Genomic DNA, 9,292 nt, shown 5'->3' on the forward strand with positions numbered 1-9,292 from the left:
CGGCAATTGCCTGGAGCGATTCATCGGTATCACGGAAAACATAAATCTGGATGGCAGGGTGTGGATTTGAAACTTCTTTCTCGGAAAGCGTGCTCAGTGTGCTAACCACTGCGCCACCAAGCTCAGTGAGGGGGTGGTGCAATTGACTGCACGTTCGGTACTGAGTGTGGTGTGAGCGGCAGTCGGAGGAAGATTTGCGAGTTCTGAACGAACAGCGGATTTGCCGCAAAGATTCCGGAGACTAAAACCGTTTTCAGTATCAGCGAAAGATTCGCTTCCGCTGTTATACATGGGCCTGCGCAGTGACATCGTACAATGAAGGCACGAATTTGGCACTTTGACCAGTCCAACAGCTTAGAACAGATTTACTAAACTCCGGCCGAACAGGCCTTGGAAGGCCCAACCGTACCGACCGGCCGCCGTGTCATCCTCAGTCCACATGCGTTACTGACGCGGATATGGAGGAACAGCACACCGCTCTCTCGGCCGTATGTCAGTTTACGATACCGGAGCCGCTGCTTCTCAATCAAGTAGCTCCTGAAAAAAATGGTTCAAATGGCTCTGAGCACTATGGGACTTAACTTCGGAGGTCATCAGTCCCCTAGAACTTAGAACTACTTCAACGTAACTAACCTAAGGACATCACACACATCCATGCCCGAGGCAGGATTCGAACCTGCGACCGTTGCAATCGCGCGGTTCCAGGCTGTAGCGCCTAGAACCGCTCGGTGACCCCGGCCGGCAAGTAGCTCCTCAGTTTGCCTCACAAGGTGGGAGTGCACCCCGCTTGCCAGCAGCGCTAGGTAAACCGGATGGTCACCCATCCAAGTGCTAGCCCAGCCCGAAAGCGCTTAACTTCGGTGGTCTGACGGGAACCAGTGTTACCGCTGTCGCAAGGCCGTTGGCTTAGAACATTTTTGTAGGGTGAAATAAATAAACCTGGTTTCGTTAGCATAATAGTTGATCCAGCCTGTAACTGTTCACATAATTGTATTAGAGACAGCGTAAGATAGTCTACGATATTGCTGTACTTCTGGGTGGATTCGTCTTAACTCCTAGACGGCAGTGTTATCAACACGTAAAAAGTCAAGTCGCGATGTAGTTTATTTTACATACGGGTGACGTAAGGTGAACTGATTATGTCTGTTATGTTAGCAGTTTCACCTGTTCCTTCTTCCGATATTTTAAATGGGTCGTAATGTACCATACTTCTTATCACTTTGTCTATACATTGGCACAAATACGAAGGTAAAAAGCTGCGTCCTCAAAGTATATAGTGATAGAATAGATCATATTTTCGAGCCTAGCTCAAAAGATAAAGTTTTTAATTTGGACTTCTCTTACTATTTGTGTGATAATATTTGTATGTGGTACAAGTTTGTGACTGTAAATAACATCTATTAGCGCATTTATTTCTCCGATGATTACCTTGTGAGTTTGAGCGGAACCGAGACGGACGTCCCCCAGCCGGTGCCTGTGATGGGCAGCACCGCCAGTCCCACGTCGATGTTCTTCCTGATCACGTGGTAGGCCAGGTCCTCCTCCTCACCAGTCTCTATAAGCGAGCAGTTGGTCCTGGAAAGAAGCAAGTTATAGTGAAAGAAACGACACGAAAAGTTAAGACTACTAAAGCAATAAAATGTTTCGCTTCTCACAAACTATTCAATATCTTGAAAGTAATAGCGACTGAACAGAAATATTAACTTCATGCTCGCCAAGTTTGAAATAGAGGGATCTTTGTTCCTTTAGCTACGATTGCGGCGATTAAATTGTAGAGGCACAGTGTGGAGGCTAGTCATTTGGAATGCCACCAATGAAAAGTGTCGTCATTGTTTGGCCATAGCTGAAACACAGAGGTGGATAACAAGGAAAAATCTGTAAACAAGCATTTGCAATGAATCTCAACGTGTCTCAAGGCGAGTAACTTTCGGCTCGTGCGTTGGAGGCCGACGTGTTTCCAGGTAACCACCTTCTATGTTTCTGGCAGTGAGAGGCCAAGGCCTATCTTTCGTAATTTAATTCAGAATTCCGTGGCCAAAATTTCTCCTCCACATTTGAGTGGCCAGCGTGTCTAATTCCCATGCAATGGACTCGGGTTCTATTACCAGTACCGCAATCTCAGTCATTAAGAGCACTGTACGCGAATGGTTACAGTCCTGAGCCAGCAGAGAAGCTTACCAGGACGTTTCGTAACGGCATACAGTGCACTACTGAGTGAAACAACCAACGTGCAACCTTTATATGCGATAAGAAACTTCTCTAATGATGGAGATGTAACAGTTACGGTGCACAATTGTTTAACAGACTCTTTCATTACTATTACGACCCAGAAATGTGAATGAATGCGTTCTGTTGCAATGAGAACTACAGTAATTTATCGTAGATGCTAGTTAGTGAGAACTGTTACACTACCGAGATTTGCGCAGTTGTTGAATGTAAGAGTTCATATTTATTATTTTTGTCTCATATCAAGAACATTATACAGGCAATTTTCGCACATTTTTATACTAGGTGATGATTATAAACTTAGCTTGAGAAGAAACCTTGCGACAAACGGGTTTATGAGCTTCGAGACATGTGCACAAAGGTTAACTAAGTTTGGTCTTCATTCAGTGGTTCTTACTCTTTAAACTTCGCAATGAAAATCACCTCTGGCCATTTGTATTCATCTTAAGCTTGTAACAATATAGTACTGGGCAGCATACGTGAATACTTTTTCCTATTTTCATTTTATTTTATGATGTTTTTTAATTAGTATCATTGTTCTTAATAACTGCAAATATTTCTGCTGGGTCATAGAGTTTCATTGTACAACTGGGTGTTTCATTGTTTAAGAGACCGTATACAAGAATTCAGAACGAACTATCGATAGTGGGAAGCTGGCCCGAGATAGTGACGGAATCGCGTGTTTGCTGGTAGCTTTCTGGTGTCACGACGCTGCTAAATTTCTGAAAATGAATTTTGAACTGGGTAATACGGACGGGAGAACGACAACGGTTGATAGTGAAAAAACTCTGAATTGACGTACTGACTGTTGGTTTTCGTCTCGGAATCTCCGGCCGATGTTTGTTTCATGATTTTTCTGTCGTTACATGAACACGAGTGACAGGCATTGTCAAAATATCACCCTCCATTGCTGCAGCACACATACTTTCAGTCAGAGTAAATTACAGAATTTTCGGGATCAAATTTTGCTTTTAGTAAATGTTTTCTATACGAGGTGAGTCAACTTGCTATCCGCGATTATAATGCGTGCGTGGTAGCCTATCATAATATGACTTACTCTGTTTGCCTGGTAGATGCGACAGGCGCTTTTTTCAAATGTCACAGCTGATGGACATGTGTTTGAATTTTTTTGTTTACGTTTTTATGCGAACTGTCTAGGTTCGGGAAGTTAGTGTTTTCTATTAAGATAATCGACTTGAGAGTCCGTGAAACCTTATTGTTTATCAGTAGTTGAGCTATATATCTGCTGGCAACCAAATTTAATACTGCCCAGTAATACTGAAGTAATCTCTTCCTTCAATATTTTATAGGTGATAAATTGCTTTACGTGAGCAAAAGTGTAGGGCATACGTATGAATCATGGTCTATGGATTTCAAGCGCGGACAAGAGATTGATTTTATTTTAAGGCCCGTACGTCAATTGATAAATCAGAGTCCTTATAGGATCTTTCTGTTGTCCGTCTGTCTGTCTGTCTCCTTTATCTCAGGAACCGTTAGAGGTAGCACTTTGAATTTTTTCTCAAATACTAAGGTCTACAGAGTCTCGACGATGTAAAAGTTTTAAGATTATAAGTTAATGCAGTCAAACGATGCAAACAATTTATGTCACACGTTTCGATACTCGCTAACTCTTTCATCAGAAGCTACAGGATACTTCCCGTTCACCTAGAATTGAGAGTAGGCAAGGTTCCACAGTAAAATTAAAGGAAAAATCCCAAAATTGTTAATTTATAATTAAATCAGATAAAAAATACTTTTTATCACTAGTTGTCCGTCTGTCTACCTGTCTGGCCGCCTGTTAATAGCCTGCTTCCACAGGAACAGGTTTCAAATACTAAGGTCTGCGGTCTGCTGGAAATGGAAAAAATTTAAGTCTCTCAGTCAATCCAGTCTGAAGATATGGCTGTCTGTAAAGATCACTTTTTTACAGGAACGGATACACGTATCAGGTTGAAAAGCATGTCAAATACTAAGCAAGGTCTACGGCCCCTTGGTAATAACTGTAAAATAATTAAGCTTCTAAGTCAATGCAGTCAAAAGATACCGTATATATGTTGCATATTTTGATACTCGCAAACTCACTCATCAAAATCTGTAGACGGATTATTTATAAATATTTTTTGCTTCCGTCTGGGCCCCACAGCCTCAATAAATGTGAAAAATGACATGATTCCACCAAATTGTGTTTTAAATTACTTTATTTGCACAACTGGTTTCAGACACCGTTCATTTTCAAGAGCATCTACAAAGGATACAACAAACCATACTAAAAATAAAAAATAAAAAAAAGAGGGCAAAAACCTGAAAGTCATATAGCTACATCGGATACAGCATTTGATCTCTTAATAGTATTTACTTTACCTTCGATCCACAGTTACTATTTTATCTTAATTATTTCCTGTATTGTCATCGCTTATCTACAAGGGCTAACAAGCTTGTTTTCCCTGCACTAGATTTCTGGTGCTATTTTCATATTTTGATGGTCTACAATTGTGAACGTTTGTTTTACAATAAAGACATTTGTATAACTTCACATATTCCTCAACCTTTAGCACTAAGATATAAAGTTTCAGATTCGACCCTATTTATGTCGCTTACCAATAGTGTAATGAATCCATATGGTATTCATGTTCTGTCGACGACATATGTCTTGACAACTATACTAAATACCTCTGTACTGGTACTATGTGTGACACCGGATTGTACATATAAATATACAAGTCTCCCACGGAACTATCAGTACAAGACAGAAATATACTCTGGAATAGTATCGATAATACAGTAAGAGGCATGTATTTTTATCTTTGACTGACAGTAAAAATTTTTCCACGCATTCAAACACATGTGATAGTCATTTGAACATGCGTACGCAGCGTGATTTGTAATAAATATTACATGGTTCGTTACCCTGGTGTTTCTGGCTAGTGTGGCATTTTAATATCACTGTAGTATTATTGTTCTCAAAAGCATATTTTGGAAGTTGACCGTTGAAGACTGTGCTGTGCACAAATATGCATGGGACACGATTTTTTAACGAACTGACAACGATGTAACAACATCTGGCACTATAGGTAATTATTATGATTGTTTGACGCTATATCAAATATAGCCATATGACTTTCATGTTTTGCTCTCTTTATAATATTTCATTGTGGCGTGTTATATATTTATAAAATGAAAATAGACAGTATCTGAAACTAGAAGTTCAAATAATAAGATAGTTTAAAACACAGCCTGGTGAAATCATGCTATTTTTCGAATTTATGTATATGTAGAGCCTAGGAGGCTAGGGGTAAAGCGCCTACCTGGAAACCGAGTGGTCGCGAGTTCGAATCTGATTCGAATTAAGGATTTTTGAGCCTACGTTTTAAACTAGGCTTCATCTCCCAACGACGTGAGAAGTCGCAAGAAACAACACGTAGTTCGGATTCCACGTTAAACTGCAGATCCCTTTCCCCAACTGGGTAACTGGAGTAGGTTAGAGACACTCAAGTACTCGAAGTGTCGTCCAGTAGAAAGATTTGCACCAACTCATTCAGCCACCTGAAATTATTATTGTCTATACAGGGTGGTCCATTGATCGTGACCGGGCCAAATATCTCACGAAATAAGCGTCAAACGAAAAAACTGCAAAGAACGAAACTCGTCTAGCTTGAAGGGGGAAACCAGATGGCGCTATGGTTGGCCCGCTAGATGACGCTGTCATAGGTCAACCGGATATCAACTACGTTTTTCTAATAGGAACGCCCATTTTTTATTACATATTCGTGTAGTACGTATAGAAATATGAATGTTTTAGTTGGAGCACTTTTTTCGCTTTGTGATAGATGGCGCTGTAATAGTCACTAACATATGGCTCACAATTTTAGACGAAAAGTTGGTAACAGGTAGGTTTTCAAATTAAAATACAGAATGCAGGTACGTTTGAACATTTTATTTCGGTTGTTCCAATGTGATACATGTACCTTTGTGAACTTATCATTTCTGAGAACGCATACTGTTACAGAGTTTTTAGGTGTAAATACCGCATTAATGCAATAAATGCTCAAAATTATGTTCGTCAACCTCAATGCATTTGGCAATACGTGTAACGACGTTCCTCTCAACAGCGAGTAGTTCGCCTTCTGTAATGTTCGCACATGCATTGACAATGCGCTGACGCAGGTTATCAGGAGTTGTCGGTGGATCACGATGGCAAATATCCTTCAACTTTCCCTACAGAAAGAAATCCAGGGACGTCAGATCCGGTGAACGTACGGGTCATGATATGGTGCTTTGACGACCAATCCACCTGTCATGAAATATGCTATTCAGTACCGCTTCAACTGCACGCGAGCTATGTGCCAGATCGTGACCGTGATCATGTTGGAAGTAGATCGCCATTCTCTTATTCAGTGACACATCTTGTAGTACCATCGGTAGGACATTACTTAGGAAATCAGCATACATTGCACCATATAGATTGCCATCGCTATAATGGGAGCCAATTATCCTTCCTCCCATAATGCCGCACCATACACTAACCAGCCAAGGTAGCTGATGTTTCACTTGTCGCAGCCGTCGTGGATTTTCGGTTGCCCAATAGTGCATATTATGTCGGTTTACGTTACCGATGTTGGTGAATGACGCTTCGTCGCTAAATAGAACGCGTAAAAAGATCTGTCATCGTTCCGTAATTTCTCTTGTTCCCAGTGGCAGAACTGTACACGGCGTTCAAAGTCGTCGCCAGGAAATTCCTGGTGCATAGAAATATGGTACGTGTGCAGTCGATGTTGATGTAGCATTCTCAACACCGACGTTTTAGGGATTCCCGATTCTCGCGCAATTTGTCTGCTACCGATGTGCGGATTAGCTGCGACAGGAGTTAAACACCTACTTGGGCATCATCATTTGTTGCAGGTCGTGGTTGACGTTTCACATGTGGCTGAACACTTCCTGTTTCCTTAAATAACAGTCCGGACACTTGGATTATGTCGTCCAGGATACCGTGCAGCATACATAGCACACGCCCGTTGAGCATTTTGATCAAAATAGCCATACATCAACACGATATGGACCTTTTCCGCAATGGGTAAACTGTCCATTTCTACACGGGTAATGTATCACGAAGCAAATACCGTCCGCACTCGCGGAATGTTAGTGATACTACGTACTTATACGTTTGTGTCTATTACAGCGCCATCTATCACAAAGCGAAAAAAGTGGTATGACTAAAACATTCATATTTATTTACGTACTACACGAATATGTAATAAAAAATGGGGGTTCCTATTTTAAAAAAAGGCAGTTGATATCCATTTGGCAGCGCCTTCTAGCGGGCCAACCATAGCGCCATCTAGTTTCCGCCTTCAAGCTAGACGAGTTTCGTTCTTTGTAGTTTTTACGTTTGATGCTTATTTCGTGAGATATTTGGCCCGGTCACTATCAATGGACCACCCTGTATGCATAATTAAGTTTGACGAAACATTCGAAGCGCGAGTTCTACTAGCACTTCTCTGTTTTTTTTTTTTTTTTCCATCCGCTTTGCTCACATATTCAGTTACCTTCGTTTCAAACAAAAGGAGTCTAGGTTACCACTTGCATACACGGTGAATTCTTTTATTAAAATTAAGGTAGCATATCCCCGGTACATCACAAACTGTGTTATGTGTGTGCAAATGCGAGAAAATATCACTGCACGGTTATTGCACTCAGTGTCTTCATCTTAGAGTGTCAATGATAGTGGAGGATGCTGGGAAAGGAAGGACGAGAGTCCCACATAGACTGCAGCGGAGAGATAAGCAGTCCACCTCTCTTCCGCAGGGCACCCATCAAATTCCTATGTTTTGTGCAACTGCCAAAGAAGAAGTGAAGCACTCAGCAAAGAACACTGAAATGTCTCGTGTAATGAAGATTAAATTTAAATCACCTTGTATAGGGACGCATTCATTGTCGCTCTGTGTCTGGGGAGCGCTGGGCTTGATCTGACTTTCCTTCATCACGTCGCAGTTTTCGGACTCCACTAGAAAACGGCTTCAACATAAGAGCCGAAACCGGTCGTGGAGTAAAATAACTAACTTTTTACCGACTGCAGCGGTTCAGCTTTATTAACGACACATTCTGCTACAAATTAAGTACAAAGAAAATGAAACAGAGAATTTCGCAAAGGCTGCTATACTGCTGTCACACGGATTATTATTATTTCCCAGTTAAGGCTGGCGACGACAAGGTGCAATATGAGATTATGGCTTAACCTTCGACATACTCCTGTGGATGTCAGAATGATGCGCATCAGTTCATCTCGCCGATAGTCAGATCGCGACCCACGGACTCATAAGTATTTAATGAAGAAAGTCTCACGCAACGAATTATTAACAGCACAGGGGTCGCCCTAACATACATGAGACCTGAGTGCTGTAACTCACACAAGATAACTAACTACATATGATTTATCGATAGTTAAATCCACGGTGACCATACAGTTATTGCCTGTGTCCGCCAAAAGAATGAAAGTATTACATATAAAATAAAATTTCAGATTAATTTGTAATGAGCCTACAGACGTTCACGAAAGTATTGGGTTCTGAAATGTGCATAGCCCTAATTGCGTGTCGATAAACGCACATGTTTTCCGGCAGCCCGCTTGCCAGCGCCGTGATGAAGAGTCGTGTGCTCCCTCCCGAGGACTATGCAGAAGTCTGTTCTCCACTGAGAGCTGGTATCAAATGCCCTTTCTGTTCTCTATCGATTTCTGAGTTCGTGCTCTATTCTGTAAGTCCTATCACTTTTAGAGTTCCAACGGCAATGGCACTACAAAGAACCGGCCAATCATATATTTATTATCAAGTCAACAACCTCCTTTCCACGCTAACGTTTCATAACATTAACCCATTGCAAGGGATAAGTCCCTGCAGGCGCACTATCATCTGTGCCCTCGGTGGCTCAGATGTATAATGATGGCGACAAATCACGCCTTGATTTCTGGCAGTACTTACAAACCGCCCACAGTGAAGTCGAACACCGACCGCGCTACCGCACCTTCTTCGCCAATTACCTACATGCGATCTTTACTTCACCCCCGCTCAGT

At 41.6% G+C, this 9,292-nt stretch overlaps 1 pseudogene; it reads right to left on the reverse strand.

The window, feature by feature from the left end:
* Positions 1-788: 788 nt before the first annotated feature.
* Positions 789-906, reverse strand: LOC126163734 (5S ribosomal RNA; annotated as a pseudogene).
* Between the last annotated feature and the right edge of the window lie 8,386 nt (positions 907-9,292).

Source organism: Schistocerca cancellata, chromosome 2 (genome assembly GCF_023864275.1).
Source record: "Schistocerca cancellata isolate TAMUIC-IGC-003103 chromosome 2, iqSchCanc2.1, whole genome shotgun sequence".
NCBI lineage: Eukaryota > Metazoa > Arthropoda > Insecta > Orthoptera > Acrididae > Schistocerca > Schistocerca cancellata.